This window comes from Tupaia chinensis, unplaced genomic scaffold (genome assembly GCF_000334495.1).
Source record: "Tupaia chinensis unplaced genomic scaffold, TupChi_1.0 Scaffold000534_1, whole genome shotgun sequence".
Lineage (NCBI taxonomy): Eukaryota > Metazoa > Chordata > Mammalia > Scandentia > Tupaiidae > Tupaia > Tupaia belangeri.
The window spans coordinates 915,562-931,273 of NW_006160047.1; the positions used below are offsets into that span (position 1 = coordinate 915,562).

Consider the following 15,712-nt stretch of genomic DNA (forward strand, 5'->3'; position numbering starts at 1 on the left):
CTGAGATTCCTTAAGTCATAGAGTAAAATGTCAGTGACAGGAAACATGTGATTCATTTCACTCTTGCTGGTAGGTACACTTAGAATTCTACTTCTAGAGGTTTATTTCCCGTTTTTAATCTAAACCTTATTGGACTGCCTGCAGTGGAAGCCTCAGCCACAGCTGCTGAAATCAAGTCTTTACAGAAGCACTTAAGGAAGACCTGGTTGTTCTGGCACTGCTTCTGCAGAAGTTCCCATCAGCAGCAGGGGAAAATTTATGAGATTCTTATGAGAGTTTTGGTTTCTTAGAAGAGTACACATGCCACAGAGACTCTGAATACATTCCATAAAAATCGCATGGTCCTGTCAACCAGAATAAGAACGTGTGCAGAAAGCTTTAAGAGGTCCCTGTTTGGCACCCTGACATCTGTGACAAATGAGATAAATCCTGTTTAAAGGTTTGAGGTGAGAAAAGGAGATTCTGCAACTTCATTTGGGAAGTCCTGCTGATATTTCATTGTTATCTTTAGTTCTAGGACCCATCTTTACTATGTATTGGTAGCAATTCTGCTTATTTTTTTTTTAGCCCACAAATTGTGTATGAATAAACAAAGCATGAGCCAAAAACCATAAGTACATGAGAATCTCTATAGAAAACAAATAATAATTTAAGAATAAAGAGTCTTTTGATTGCACATACCAGTATGCTTGGGTAATGTCTACTCTTAGTTTTCTTTTTAAGACTTTGGATTATCAAAAGCTATGAAGGCTGAGGTAAAGTGGTTTTCATATATAATCCGTTTACATATGTACATATATATGTATATATATATGTGTGTGTATGTATACACACACACACACACACACACACACACAGGTATATAAAACCCATTAAATAATTCATTTTAGAAGTGTTTATGCCCACCCTACTGCCAAAGGAAGATCCAATTACTCAAATACATCGAATCATGTGGGATAACAGAGGTGCCAACCAATCTTCATCTAACAGCATTGGATTTATTCCTTTGCTATCAGACCATTATATGCTGTGCTGTTTTTGGATTACTATTAGGAAAAAATAAAGGTCAAAAGAGCAAGCAAGACACAAAAAGGATTGTTGGAAAAGTGAGAATAGGCCACATTAATAATAATAATGATATTTAAATTGCTGTAGCACATTGTAATTTTCCTAGTATTTATTTGCAAGATGATTTGATCTTTCTAACTCTCTTTTGAGGAAGATTGAGCAAGTATTATCACATCATTTTATAGAATAGAAAAATTAAATCAGGTACTATAGAGTGGTAATACACATTTTTGCTAGTATGATATTTAATAAAACAGTAAATGGATGGCAATACCTAAAATTTTGGAGATTTCACATAAAAACCTGGATATTTGACTTAACTAGAACATTAAAAGTTCAGGTACCACTGGAGAGCATAGGAGGACCTGAATCTCCCAAGGCAGCACAGCACTGCTCATTCCTATTGCCTTACTTCCCATTCGTTAGTCTCTACTCACTTTGCCTTTGAAGCATCTGGTTTCTTAAAAGGATTTTTGTTTTACTTATTCATGATAGGGCACATGCACATAAGAGAACAAGAGAGAGGGTGAGAAATAGATGAGTACCCCCTACAAGGTCTATCATGCCACGATCCCTCTCCCAGCCCTTCAGATCCTGGGTGTTTGCATGCACGCCTGTGTGTTTCAGGCAAACAGGGCCAGGGATTCCAACTATGGTCTCCATGTGGGATCCAGCTTCTCCTGAAATAATTTAACACCACACCAGCACCTGTCCCAACAGGTGATTTAATTTTTGAACCCCTGGTGTAAAAGGATTTTCATAAGGCTACGCCCTGAGGTCATGACTGAGGTAGGCTTAAAGTCCAGGTCTGCTGCTGCATTATTTTACTATAAAATGTTGACATGGACTGTGCAGCTAGTACATTCCCTTTTCTCTCCTCCAAAGCCTTCTGTCCCACCCTCCCTCTCTTTCCTCTCCCAGCCTGTAGTCCTAGTGCTCTACTCAGGTGCTCTGCTCTCAGCAACCAACTCAGAGCCCATCTGCAACGTCCTACCTTCTCATTCCCATGCCACCATTTAGCTAGTCTCATCATTTATTCAGTAAATGTCAGTTGAGTGATTGGAAAAAGGAGATAGCAGTATTGTGCCAATATATTCGTCTGCACATGACTTTTTATTCTCCCCAGGTCCATGTTGAGATGACAAAATTATGCCTCCCTTCTCTCTTTAAGCTATAGAGCAGATTACTTATAGTAATAATGATTTTGGGAGGATGACACTGAGCTGCATCTATCACAGGCAATGTGGACCAAGTTCAAGCAACATCTCTTCAAGTTCTCCAACATCAAACAATTCACTATTTTTAACTCATTTACTTATCAAAAATATTTCTTCCTTGAGCAGAGAAACTCATATTTCTTGACCACATTAGTTTGATAAACAAGGAAAACGCTACTTCCAAATCCAGAGAAGGCAGTGCTCTGCTTCATTCCAGCAAGAAACAAAGTAGTGCCTTGTAGAAAAAAAAATTATTTGTAGAAAAATGATGCAGAAAAGTTAAGGACTGGCCCCAGTTATTGATTCATCCCACAAATATTCTTTAATACTCCCTGTGCTCCAGATACCAAGCTAGGCCCTGAGATAAGTAGTTATGCAAATAAATAGGTGCAATGTATGTTATGGGGATAAATGGCCAGCTCAATAGGCTATGGGGTATATAAAGGAGACAGCAGACAGCTCTGTCCAGTGAAATCAATAAAAATTCAGTAAGTAAGTTAACCCTGGAGCTGAGTCCTAAGGGACGTGAATATATTTTGCACTCACATGGGAAAGGATATTAAGCATTACAAAATAAATTAGGAAAACAAATCTTTCCTTCATAAGAGGATAGGTCATATGAAAAACATGTAAGAACATAGTGGATGCATAAAAAAAAAGTCTCTAGAGCATGTAAACTAAATAAATACAGGTGTACAGACTCCAGGTTCATCCGGAATCTCAATCCCCTTTAACTATGTGTTAGCGGTGTGACTTTGGACAAGATGCTTAACTTCTTTGTGCCTCAGTTTCTTCCTTCGGTAAAAGGAGATGATAAAAATGATCTCCTTCATGGAGTTGTGGTTAGTAATAAAGGAGATGATACAGGTAAAGCCCTTAGCGTAATACCTAGCCCATAGTAATAAAAAGCTAGTTCTCAAAGTACAGTAATGTGCTGTAAGTCCATATACTGTATTTCTTTTGAAATCACTATCAGCAAAAAAAAAAAGATCATAGATTTCAAAGTACTTATTAATGAAAACTTAGATAATTAAAACAAAAATCTCAAACCTAAAATGCCTTGCATCACTTATGTTTCAATTTTGCATTTTATTCTCACTCATCTTAGATAATGAAACCAGACCAGGTCCCATAATTGCCCTTCTGCAACTAACAGTTCAGTATTCAGTTTCTTGAATTTTTCAGTGAGGTTCATCTTCCAGCCCTAATGAATTAGCTTAATACCACTGTGCTTATACTTCCAGTATTGCATATTACCAAAGAGAACTATCCTTAGAAATACATTTTTACTTTCAAACATTGATTAAAATGATAAACCTTACATTTTCATAATATGTGAATTTTAAGTAAATATATATATATATATGTATGCATCTCTTTTAATAATGTAATATATATACCTTGTGTTATAGTCTCCATCAGAATTTATTATTTTTAATTGATAGGCATTTCTTTTATTAAGACTATTTTGAGAATATTGAAAGTTAGGAACCAGCAGTTAGTGTAATGACTATATCACTGGACTCGCATGTAGTCGACTGCAGTTCAAGTCCCGGACCCGGTGGCTTAAACTCATGCCAGGCGTGTCTGCATGTGTGCCCAAGAGGAGAATGGAGCAGAAGGGATTGCGGCGTGGCCATCCCCCCGGGGGGTGATTTCTTGCTTTCTGTCTCTCACTCTCTGTCTTTCTGGTGAGCACACACACCCTATAGGAAAAAACCTCTACAAAAAAAAAAAAAGAATATTGAAAGTTATAAAAATGTATATACACAATTCTAGAAAAAGTTGTTTAATCTACTCATTTTTTATTAATCCTATGAAAGACATATGGAACTTATGTTTCAGTTTCTTCTAGATAGTATTAAATAACCTTTTATATCTGGGAGACTCTGTAGTCTTTTGATACCATATTGTTCTTTCATTCTCTACTTACCTACCAGAAATAATCTTAGGCCTTTCCATGTCATAAAAAGATACACCAGTCTATAAAAGAATTAATATGGCCTTTAAAAATAGTGTATAATAAAAGAGAATTAAGGAAAAGTCCTATCAGGAGAATCTTATAAGATAAAGACTATTATTTTCTTATACCCACTCAAACTGGACTTTAAAAGTTCTCTAATAGAAGATATTTCCTCTTCTAAAGAATCTTTTTTCTTTGCAAAATCAGGATCATCTGCTATATTTAAATTTTGAAGAAAAGACCCTGATCTTATGTTGGTCATTGAAAAGTCATGACGTGTTTTTCTGTGTAAAAATGCATCATGACTTCCAATGACCTAATAGTTTCTCTATCATTTCTTGGGCTAGTACAAGGCTGAGGCAGGTCTGTTTGAGATTTGAATGTGAGCTACCTAGAATGGTTCTCTGGCTATATCCACTGTGTCTCGGGCTGTCTGCCGCATTCTTGGACAACGCTTCACATGGCTACTCTTTTCATATCGCTTACATTTTAGCCATTTCCAAGAGTTTTTTCCCAGACTCACAAGTTCTTGTTCATAATTTTTTATAGAGAAATATAGCCTTCTCTTCATCTAATGCTGCTCATCAGGTGAGGCCCGGAGGACTTTGACTTTCTCAACACGAGTTTTTCATCCAGATTTATCGTTGTTTTTTCAACAAAAGAAACATTCACGTGTGATATTAATGTTGCTCTTCCTAAGAAGGTTAAAAAAAAAAAGAGTGGTCTTTTTCTCTGTTTCATAAGACAGCATTGTAAAGTTAATTTTTCCTACCTGTGCTATGTAGTATATTTTTCCCAACAAATACTTTTGGAGTGTACTGTGTGAGGGGGCTTCAAAACATTGACTACAAAATTTAATTAAAGTATGAATTCATTTTGGCATGAAACATTTTTGAAATCCATGCATAGGTTTTTTTAATAAGACATATGGAACTTATGTTTCAGTTTCTTCTAGATAGTATTAAATAACCTTTTATATCTGGGAGACTCTGTAGTCTTTTGATACCATATTGTTCTTTCATTCTCTACTTACCTACCAGAAATAATCTTAGGCCTTTCCATGTCATAAAAAGATACACCAGTCTATAAAAGAATTAATATGGCCTTTAAAAATAGTGTATAATAAAAGAGAATTAAGGAAAAGTCCTATCAGGAGAATCTTATAAGATAAAGACTATTATTTTCTTATACCCACTCAAACTGGACTTTAAAAGTTCTCTAATAGAAGATATTTCCTCTTCTAAAGAATCTTTTTTCTTTGCAAAATCAGGATCATCTGCTATATTTAAATTTTGAAGAAAAGACCCTGATCTTATGTTGGTCATTGAAAAGTCATGACGTGTTTTTCTGTGTAAAAATGCATCATGACTTCCAATGACCTAATAGTTTCTCTATCATTTCTTGGGCTAGTACAAGGCTGAGGCAGGTCTGTTTGAGATTTGAATGTGAGCTACCTAGAATGGTTCTCTGGCTATATCCACTGTGTCTCGGGCTGTCTGCCGCATTCTTGGACAACGCTTCACATGGCTACTCTTTTCATATCGCTTACATTTTAGCCATTTCCAAGAGTTTTTTCCCAGACTCACAAGTTCTTGTTCATAATTTTTTATAGAGAAATATAGCCTTCTCTTCATCTAATGCTGCTCATCAGGTGAGGCCCGGAGGACTTTGACTTTCTCAACACGAGTTTTTCATCCAGATTTATCGTTGTTTTTTCAACAAAAGAAACATTCACGTGTGATATTAATGTTGCTCTTCCTAAGAAGGTTAAAAAAAAAAAGAGTGGTCTTTTTCTCTGTTTCATAAGACAGCATTGTAAAGTTAATTTTTCCTACCTGTGCTATGTAGTATATTTTTCCCAACAAATACTTTTGGAGTGTACTGTGTGAGGGGGCTTCAAAACATTGACTACAAAATTTAATTAAAGTATGAATTCATTTTGGCATGAAACATTTTTGAAATCCATGCATAGGTTTTTTTAATAATACATATTTTCCACAAACTTTTTGAAGACATTTTGTATATATCAGGCTCTGTACAGAAAAATCTAATCTTCACTTTATTTCCAGTAACTCCCATTACAAGAAGTGACTCCCCAGAAGGTAAAGCAGACAACCACATGAATAACTTCTAGCGTCTTCAAAAAAGAAAACACTTTGGATGTGTTCATGGACTTCTGCCAATTATTTTTGAGGTGTCATGGAGAATGGGGCAGAGGCAAGGCAGCCAGAAATCAGTCGATGCTGACCTAATTTTACTAGAAAGGAAAGATAGATTCCGAGAACTTCAATATGTTTGACATTAGTCTTCAGCAAAATTTAGACAGAAATATTAAAGTAAAAAGAAGCATTTTGAAAAGGTGGCAGAGACTATTAAGAATCAGTATGGATTCCCTAAGAACAAAGCAGTACCAAGTAAATTAATTTAATTTTGCTCTTCAAAAAAAAGTATAACTGAATCTTGGCAAGTCATTTAATCACAATACTCATATGTTCCTAGAAGATAAGTTAGGGCTAGTTTTATAGCATGATTTGAAAGTTTCCAAAATGGCAGAATTACCTCTTAAATTGTGATTAAGAATGAACTTTAGAGTCAGGCAGCCTTAAGGGTTCAAATTGAAGCCCTATAATTTATCGGCAAGTAAAGTTGTGAAAGTTGAGAAACTTTCTGAACCTTAATTCCCTCAACTATAATGAGGAATTTAAAATATCTATGTCATGGGGCCAGCAGGTGGCATGATGGTTAAAGGTGCTAGATTCCCATATGGCTGCCTGTAGTTCAAGTCCTGGATCTGGCAGCTTGCTTTCTCGCTTTCCCTTTCTTTCTCTTTTATCTGAGCCTGGCCAAACTAAAAAATCACAATAATAAATGAAAATAAATAAATTATTATTTAAAAAAAAAACTATTCCAGAAAGATAACTGCTTCTTAAGTGACATAATGTAAATGAAGTGTTTTTTGCCTATCATTAAACAAGTGCTCAGTAAATGTGATAGATATTATATTTTATGTTTGATTGGTGTCCATTTGTGGAGAGTTGGCTGAGATATGCACTAGCAATTGTTTTTTTTTTTTTTTCCCAGTGATTTTAAAGAAAAAGTGAAAGGCATAATTATTGTATTGGCAGGCACCTTGCTATGCCATGTGCTAGCTATCTTCCCACTCTTGGTATCATTAGCTACTGACGCAGGGCTGGACCCACAGTAGTCACTCAGATGTCTTTTAAAGAATGACACAAAGTGAAACATGGTAAGATATTGGCTAGCAAAATCAGAACTCAAAAATATCACCAATAATTAGAACAATGGGCCTGTGCCAAAGATGAACTCTAAGACGAATCAATATAAAGTCCACTGCTTCCATTCAAAACATCAATCTCAAGAGGAACAAGTTATAAGAAATTGGATTAAGCAGAATTTGGTATAAGAAATATTTTCACATTTTGGTCTTATAAAAGTTTAAGAACTAAGACTATGAAAATAATTCCAACTCCTCCTCAGAGTGCATTTCCTGCTTCCCTAAACTCTAAATTATTAGAAATAGAGTCCAGAACAAGGCAGGCATCAGTACTTTGCATAATTCGACCACATTTCGAGTAACGCATTCAGTTCTGATGGCCACATTTAGGAGAAACATGGACAAACTGGAATCTATCCAATACGGTGACAGGCCTTAAAAGCCATATCATATTAAAATGATTAAAGGAATGTTCAGTCTGAAGAAAGAGTAGACATAGGGAAAAATGATAGCCATTTTTCAAATAGTTGTGTAACTTTCATGTGGAATAGGGATTAAATTTATCCTCAGAAGCTACAGAATAAGCTCATACCAAAGAGTAGACAATTCAGGAAGGTATTGGCCAAAAATAAGGAAGACCTCTATTTAAAATGAAAGAGATTATTATTATTATTTTTTTTTTTGGAGAGATTTTCACTGTAGGGCGCGTGCGCTCGCCAGACAGACAGAGAGAGACATAGAGACAGAAAGCGAGAAATCACCCCCCAGGGGGGATGGTCACGCCGCAATCCCTTCTCCTCCATGCTCCTCTCGGGATCTTGGGCACGCACGCACACGCGCCCGGCGTGAGTTTTAAGCCACCGGGTCCGGGACATGAACCGCGGTCAACTACGTGGGAGTCCAGCGACATAGCCATTACGCTAACTGCTGGTTCCCAAAGAGATTATTTTAACAGTAGTAATATATTCTCTTTACAGTTATTTCATTTTAATTTATCAAATGATGACTGCTCACATCTATGAGCATACTATATATAAGCTCTATATACAAAGAAATCCTTCAAGAGTCTGTAGGCTGATTTATATTTTTATTGGTAATTTCCAAGTACTGGAAATTTATATTTATTTGTTATAAATGTGCCTCTAAACATTTACTTAGCAAATATTTTTTGACCATCATTACTTGTCCATTTTGTGCTAGATGGTGGGCAAGTTTAAGCAAAGGCAATATTGCATATGAAATTCCTGCTTTGGATGGAATAGTGACTGAAACTTTGATATTTGAGATTAAATCAATGTAAGAAAAGCATAATTTATTTAATTTAAATATCACAGAGGAACTGAGAGATCTGAAAAAAATTGAAATCCACTTCATGAGTACTTTGACAAAGTGATTTGGAATTTAAGCAGACCAACTCTTTTTTTAATACTACCATCAACAGTTTCTTAAAAAAAAATGATCGAATGCCAATTGTCACCTACTTAGGGAATAAACAGATTCCTTTTCCTTATCAAGTTTGTGGAATACTTTCCTTACTAACTTCTTCTGTTAAAAATAGGAACAAGAACCACAGCTAAGAGATCTATTTGATTTGCTATCAGAAAATTTAATAGCAAAATATTCAATACAGGCAGTGACAGTCTTTTTAATTGTTTGGGGAACTCAAAATTCTATTTTTTTTTTGCCTTTTGTTTTGCAAATGCTTGTTTTAAAAATGTTAAAATACAGTAATTATCTATGCTCAAGAGAGCTACACTTTTAAGGTATGAACATCAAAAAGAATCTATTTTAACTAAATGGTTGATTAGAGAAGAGGATGGTTTCTAAAAAGGAAACAAACAGAAAGCGGTAGAACTGCCCTGTCCTGCTCACTGCAGCTCTGTCCTGATTCAGCAAAGAGGTATTTGCCAGTAGCAATGAGCATTGTGTACTACAATGACGGTGCTGCTTAACTCGATACTGTTCCCACACCTCAGCTAGTCGGGCCCAGTGCGTGGGTAACTCATGAAGTCACTGGGTACCTGAGCAAAATATTGAAAGCAATGGAGGTTAGCAAGGTCTAGAGACAGGTGGAACTGGCTACATGATGACAGCCACGCCCACCTTTTAAAATGTACCTAGCAATGAAATTCATGCCAATATGACACCTGTCTGCGTAGGGAATTCCTGACAAGACAGAAGTGCAAGCTACGAATCCAATAGTGTTGTGACTCTGATCTCCCCAGGAGCCTCTCTGGAAAAGGCTCAATGCTCCTTTCTCACTTGTACACCAACTGGAATTTGGAGGGAGCTTGGTGACTGATGTTCTAAGAGGACCCAGAATTACAACTGCTAAGGTAAGGGTTATTATATGTCTTGGCTTGATCATTAGAGAGAGATCATAAAGAAATTTTCTACTAGATCTTCCCTTTCAAATTTACCAGGGCAATCTTGGCAGTGTACTTAAGGATCTTAAACTTGGGGTATAGAACTGTTTGGAGCTTGTTCCAAAAATAGAGAGACTTCCAGCCCCTGCAATAACTGTCTGGACAGATTCTGGCTAATGGATGCAGAGAAACGAGGAGGATGATGAGAGGTTGTTGAGTAGCAAAGAGTAAATTGAGAGGAGTGAGTCGAAGCAGCTCATCTCCCAAGGTCTTTCATGAGGATGTCTTAGTAGTCATCTATATCCAGAGATTGAAATTTATGAAAAAAAAATTGTAATGATATCTTAATTGCTCTGAGGATGTCTTTTCAAAAGAATTGTCACGGAAATAGTCCTTTCAGAAGAACTGTGAACCAAAAGGAGATGGCTTTATTGCAAAAGAGCTAAGGAAAGCCTTCTGTCCTAGAAGTTAACGTGTATGAATCTCTTTGGCAAATAATAGTCTCCATTTCAATTCCGTTCTGTTTGATGAGGATTCAAAAAGTCTTAATCAAATCTAGCAGTCATCGCTGCCTCTTTCTCTCCTAATCTCCCCGATTTTGAATTATGAGATTCTTATCTCTTAAAATAAAACACCATTTGTTAAAGCCTTTTCAAAATTAAGACTAAAATCATGAAAACTAATTGTTTGCTAGCATCAAATAAACACATTTTTAAGTTTGATGAATTGTTTGTAAGCTCTAATCAAGTGGGTGGAGTCATGAAAGAGGGGAGGGAACTTACTGAAACAATATATGTAATTTGTTTGCATTATTATTTGAGATAATTACAAAGCAAGCATTCAAAAGCTGTTCTTTAGCTTTATACCAGAAGGGGGAAAAATCAGGAGGAGAGGAAAAGCGCAAGAACACCCAGCCATTGTCAGCTGCTCTCTAAAATATTGCCGGATTCACAATTGTCGAGCATTAGCATTACTAAGAATGCCAGGGACAGAAGTGTCACGTTGAATGTAGAGTGATGACTTCATAGGAAGGCAAAGCTGAGGATATGACCAGTTTGCAGTCACAGAGAAATCAGCTTTAATTAATTTGAGTGCCAGCTCTGTGTATAATTACACAGCATGAGAGTTTGCATGCAAATGCGGAAATGCTGATTGTTCAAATACTTGCACTTGCTCATTAATACGTTGAGACTAAGCAGGGCTGGCAAGCAGACAGGGTACAGCACACACGGTGCCTGCAGGCTAATTTGTATTATACTGTAGTTAGCAAACAGATTTCAGATGTTTCTTCTTTCTTTAAATAATCAGCACAAAAATATGTATGTCATTTTCATCTGTGACATACCTTGTTTTTTTCTTGATTAAAATAAAATGTTTTGGGTTGTAAAATAACTGTCGAGGGTACAATAAACATTACTATCACACTGATGTATAACTATTTGATGTCAGTAACATTTATACCAGTTTTAGGATATTTCTACTGGGTATTTCATGGAATTATCCAGGCTGGTCATACAACATAATTGGTAAAACAAAACAAGTTAAAAGTATAATTAAATCTGAGACAAAAATCAAAGAATGGTCACAGGTGAATTCCCTTGTCTAGCATTTTCTGGTCAGCATGGGCTAGGTCTGGAGGCTTCCAGAGAAGGACAGTTTTCTTTGTAAAAGTCCCTATTCCTTAAACATCCCGAGGGGAGATTTTTCCATTCTGACCTCTGAATCTTTGAGCAGAGATAAGCTTTAACCAAATTCCCAACTATCTTGATAATACCCCAGGGGAAAAAAATCTTCTAAGTCATGACACTAGGAATATCTGATGCTTTCTTCAGGACACATTGGGGAGGGGGGGAAGAAATTTGCCTAAGTCACAAAAATCTGTTACTATTACCAGTGCTGTCATTTTTTTTGCCAACGTTTCAATGCATTCTAATCCTACAAATATGCATGGGGCACCTACTTCTGTCAGGTACTGCAAAGCAGAGGATATATAGTAGTAAGCAAGATAGAATCAGTCCCTGCATTGGCTATCTCTTTTTCCCTCTCAGGAATTGTCTTAGGAAGAAACCTAACTCAGTTTCCCTGGGAAATACATGCTATTAGTAGTTATTACCTTCAGGAAAGCCCACATTACAGAAACTTGAATCTATGGCCTTCCATAACTCAGTTCCACAGCCCTTCTGGGAGGCTAACGCACTCTCTGATATTTCTTCAACCCTATTCATGGGTAAGATGAAGGGAGCTGCCTCTGCTCCTAGGATTGATGGAAATTGTAAAGGATATGTGAAACAGTCTATCAGGCAAGCCCAAAAGTTTTATAAGGATACACTGAAGAGGAAGGCTGTCATACCCTTCACCGAAAGCCTGTATGGGTAAGAATAGTTATTCCTCAAGGACAAAAGGGACCACAGTGCATATACATAGCACTTCATACCATTTGGCCTGGCCAAAAGTAGGCAGGCATCTACCTAAGTGTTCGTCGTATGACAGGTTGAAGAATGCCTACTAGAGAGCATGGCTCTTTCTTCCTAAAATCTATGTTCAAATGTTTCATTGTCAAGGACTTCCTGTAGTTATAGGATATGTGTATGTACAAAGATAGAAAGTTTCACTAAAAAACACTCATCTATACTACCGAGGCCCCTTCAGGTTAGTTGTAACCCCTTCACTCTCCATATCAAAATACCCAAGAAAAGAAGAAATTCCAGATAATGAAAAAAATCAAGTATCTTTATGATATACAACATGGTTATTTAGATTTCCCTGGGCTATCTATGAACTACAAGTATCCCGAGCTTAAACAATGTTTCCTCATAACTCGATTATGATTAGAATCCCATGATGAGAACAAAATAAAAAATAAACCAAAGAGAATTACCCAAAATATGTGTATGAAATCAAGATAAGTCTTCTACTGGCACCAAAATATTAAAACATATATTTGTCATGTAGATATATTTGTATCTTTATTAAGGAGAGAAAAATAATCTCGGGACTTTGACGATAAGAAATAAATTTTAGTGTGGGGTTGTGATGATATATGAAAGCCTCTGTATTCATGAATGATGCAAGTAATTTCATGAAGCAGTTAAATGGTAGGAAAGAAACAGAATAAATATGTAGATAGGAAAAAAGAAAGTTTATTCTGGAGTTGGAAAGTATGCAGGAAACCTGAGGAAGCCCTAGCCACAGAGATAAAGAAAGCTTCTACACCCAGTGAAGAAATGAAACACACCAGGATGGTTTAGGATGGTCAACCGTGCTGATTACTAAGCATGAGAACCTGTGGAGGGACTGATGACTCAGCAATGATTGGGTCACCAAGAACAGTTTCCCCAGTTTCATGGTACAGAATATATATTTAAGAGGCATAAGAACGAAAGTGACAATGATTGAAGATAACAAATGTGTGGAATCTCTGTTCAGAAAGTGAAGAGGAAGTGAGGTTAAAAAAATGAAAATTTAGATTCGACCATGTTTGTTGGAGAGAAAAGAACTAGTGGAGAAGAAAGCAACTGGGGTTCTAAGAGCAAATATGTCATTAATAGGGCAGAATAGGTAACTATGCCAGCTTAGGGGTATCCCTTCCCTTCCTCTCCCTCCCGCTTTTCTTTCCTCCCTCCCTTCCTTCCTTTCTCCCTCCCTCCCTCCTTCCCTCCCTCCCTCCCTCCCTTCCTTCCTTCCTTCCTTCCTTCCTTCCTTCCTTCCTTCCTTCCTTCCTTCCACCCTACTTCACAATAGAAAGAGAGGAAAAGAGGTCCCAAATGTGTTTTTTTTAAACTACAGGAGAAAAGTCTGCATGAGGGTGTCTTTTTCTCCATTTATAACAGAACTTTCCTTCTTATAAAATGCAGATTCCTCTTGGCTCATACCCCCTGGATGAGCCAATACATACAAGGCAGCCTTCTCCTAAAAATATTAAATGGTTCTTCTGGGGGTAGCAGGTGGCGTGGTGGTTAAGGAACTGGTCTCCCACAAGGCCAACCACAGTTCAAGTCTAGGACCTGGCAGCTTGCTTTCTCACTTTCTCTCTCTCCTCAAGTTATTTTAAAAATAATAATAATAAATACAATTAAATCTTTAAAAATATACAGTACTGGGAACTAGCAGTTAGCGTAATGGCTATGTCGCTGGACTCCCACGTAGTTGACCGCGGTTCACGTCCCGGACCCGGTGGCTTAAAACTCACGCTGGGCGCGTGTGCGTGCGTGCCCAAGATCCCGAGAGGAGAATGGAGGAGAAGGGATTGCGGCGTGACCATTCCCCCTGGGGGGTGATTTCTCACTTTCTGTCTCTATGTCTCTCTCTGTCTGGCGAGCGCACGCGCCCTACAGTGAAAATCTCTCCAAAAAAAAAAAAAAGAGAAAAAAAATATATATATACAGTACTGCATTATTGGCAAAGAGAGGAGGAGGCCCCAAAGGTATGACCCTCCACTTATTATGTCTGGAATTATCATTAGCATTTTAAGATAGATGCCTTCCTAGGCTTAACTGGCTATTCCAGTTTTCCTGCCTGAGGACAGGAGTGTAGCACATCAGTCATCAAGTGGCTACCAAGAGACATAGGACATGCCCTGGGAGGGTCACACCTGAGTGTGGTGTAACAGGGGCGCTGAGCATTAGGAGATTTCGGGAGAGACTGTGGTTGCAGTAAGTGAATGTCTGGGCCCCTCAGAACCAAGTAGCAGTCAGCAAGCAAAGGAAAAGACAAAAAAAAAAAAAAGTTTCATCATGCTTCTGGCTTGTCACTTGCTGCTTCTTTCTAGTTCCATTTTCTTTGGTCTTTTTTCCTGCTGTCTTCTTCCCAAATTTTCCCAGATCCCCAATCTAAGGGTCCTGCTGACTAGGAAAAAGAGTTTGTAGTGTGTAGCAACAGGGAAAGTAGGAGATTTTTAAAGAAAGGAATGGTACTCTTCTTAATCCAGAATCAAAGATTTCTTGAGGATCTATTTTACATCAGGCACTGCAATGAACGAAAGGGATGTGAGGATAAACATATCAGGCCATTCACTTCATCTAAGAAGAGAGGCCTATTAGAGTCAAACACTTGATACAGAGGCACTACAGACAGGCAAAGAGGACGGTGACAGAGAAAGACATGTCTTCTGTAGGAAAAGAAAAACATCGGCAAAGCAAATGCCTGAAGCAAATGCATTTAGATATGGAAGTGCACATAAATATGAACAAAACTGTGTTTAAAAACATTTTCCTGGCACAAATATATAAAATTGTTTAGATGTAGAAAGCCTAAAGCATATTTATGAGATAGTCTATAGGAGAAAGGGGAAGAAAAACATTACTTAAGTAGTAGAAACACTCCAAGGGAGAAATTGTCTGAATTTTGCAAATTATTGCAGAGACAGGAAGGTTGTCATACTTGATTTAAGGTTACAAACCTTGGTGATGACATTTAAAAAATTAAAAACACAGGAGGAGATGGACATGTGAGAGGGAACATACAGTATTCAGTTCAGATAAAATGAGTTTTTTGAGGTGCCAGAGCCTGTCTTTGTAGAGAGAAGAAGAGCATGCAGGTGGAAACCTGTATCCTACTCTGTGAGGAGACTATGGGGCCAAAGGCAGGGCCCTGGGGAATCTCTGCAGACAGGGCCAACATCATCAAGGAAGAGACAACAGGGGCAAAGTGGACTGAGGAAGAGACTTTTAGATCACACATACGGAGAATGTGAAGAGGCAGGAGATAGAAGTTGTAGTCATACAGTTTAAAAAAACAAAAAACCAAAAAAAACAAAATCCAACTCTCAAAGAAGGGGAGAAAATGTAAAGTTATATGTGATTCAATGCAATATAAACAAGATTACGATAATAAAAAATTTTTAGAAAAGGGAGAAAAGAAATGT

At 37.3% G+C, this 15,712-nt stretch overlaps 1 pseudogene; it reads left to right on the forward strand.

The window, feature by feature from the left end:
• Window positions 1-12,081: 12,081 nt before the first annotated feature.
• LOC102499512 (dnaJ homolog subfamily A member 1 pseudogene) overlaps window positions 12,082-15,712 on the forward strand; it is a 61,758-nt pseudogene continuing 58,127 nt past the window's right edge.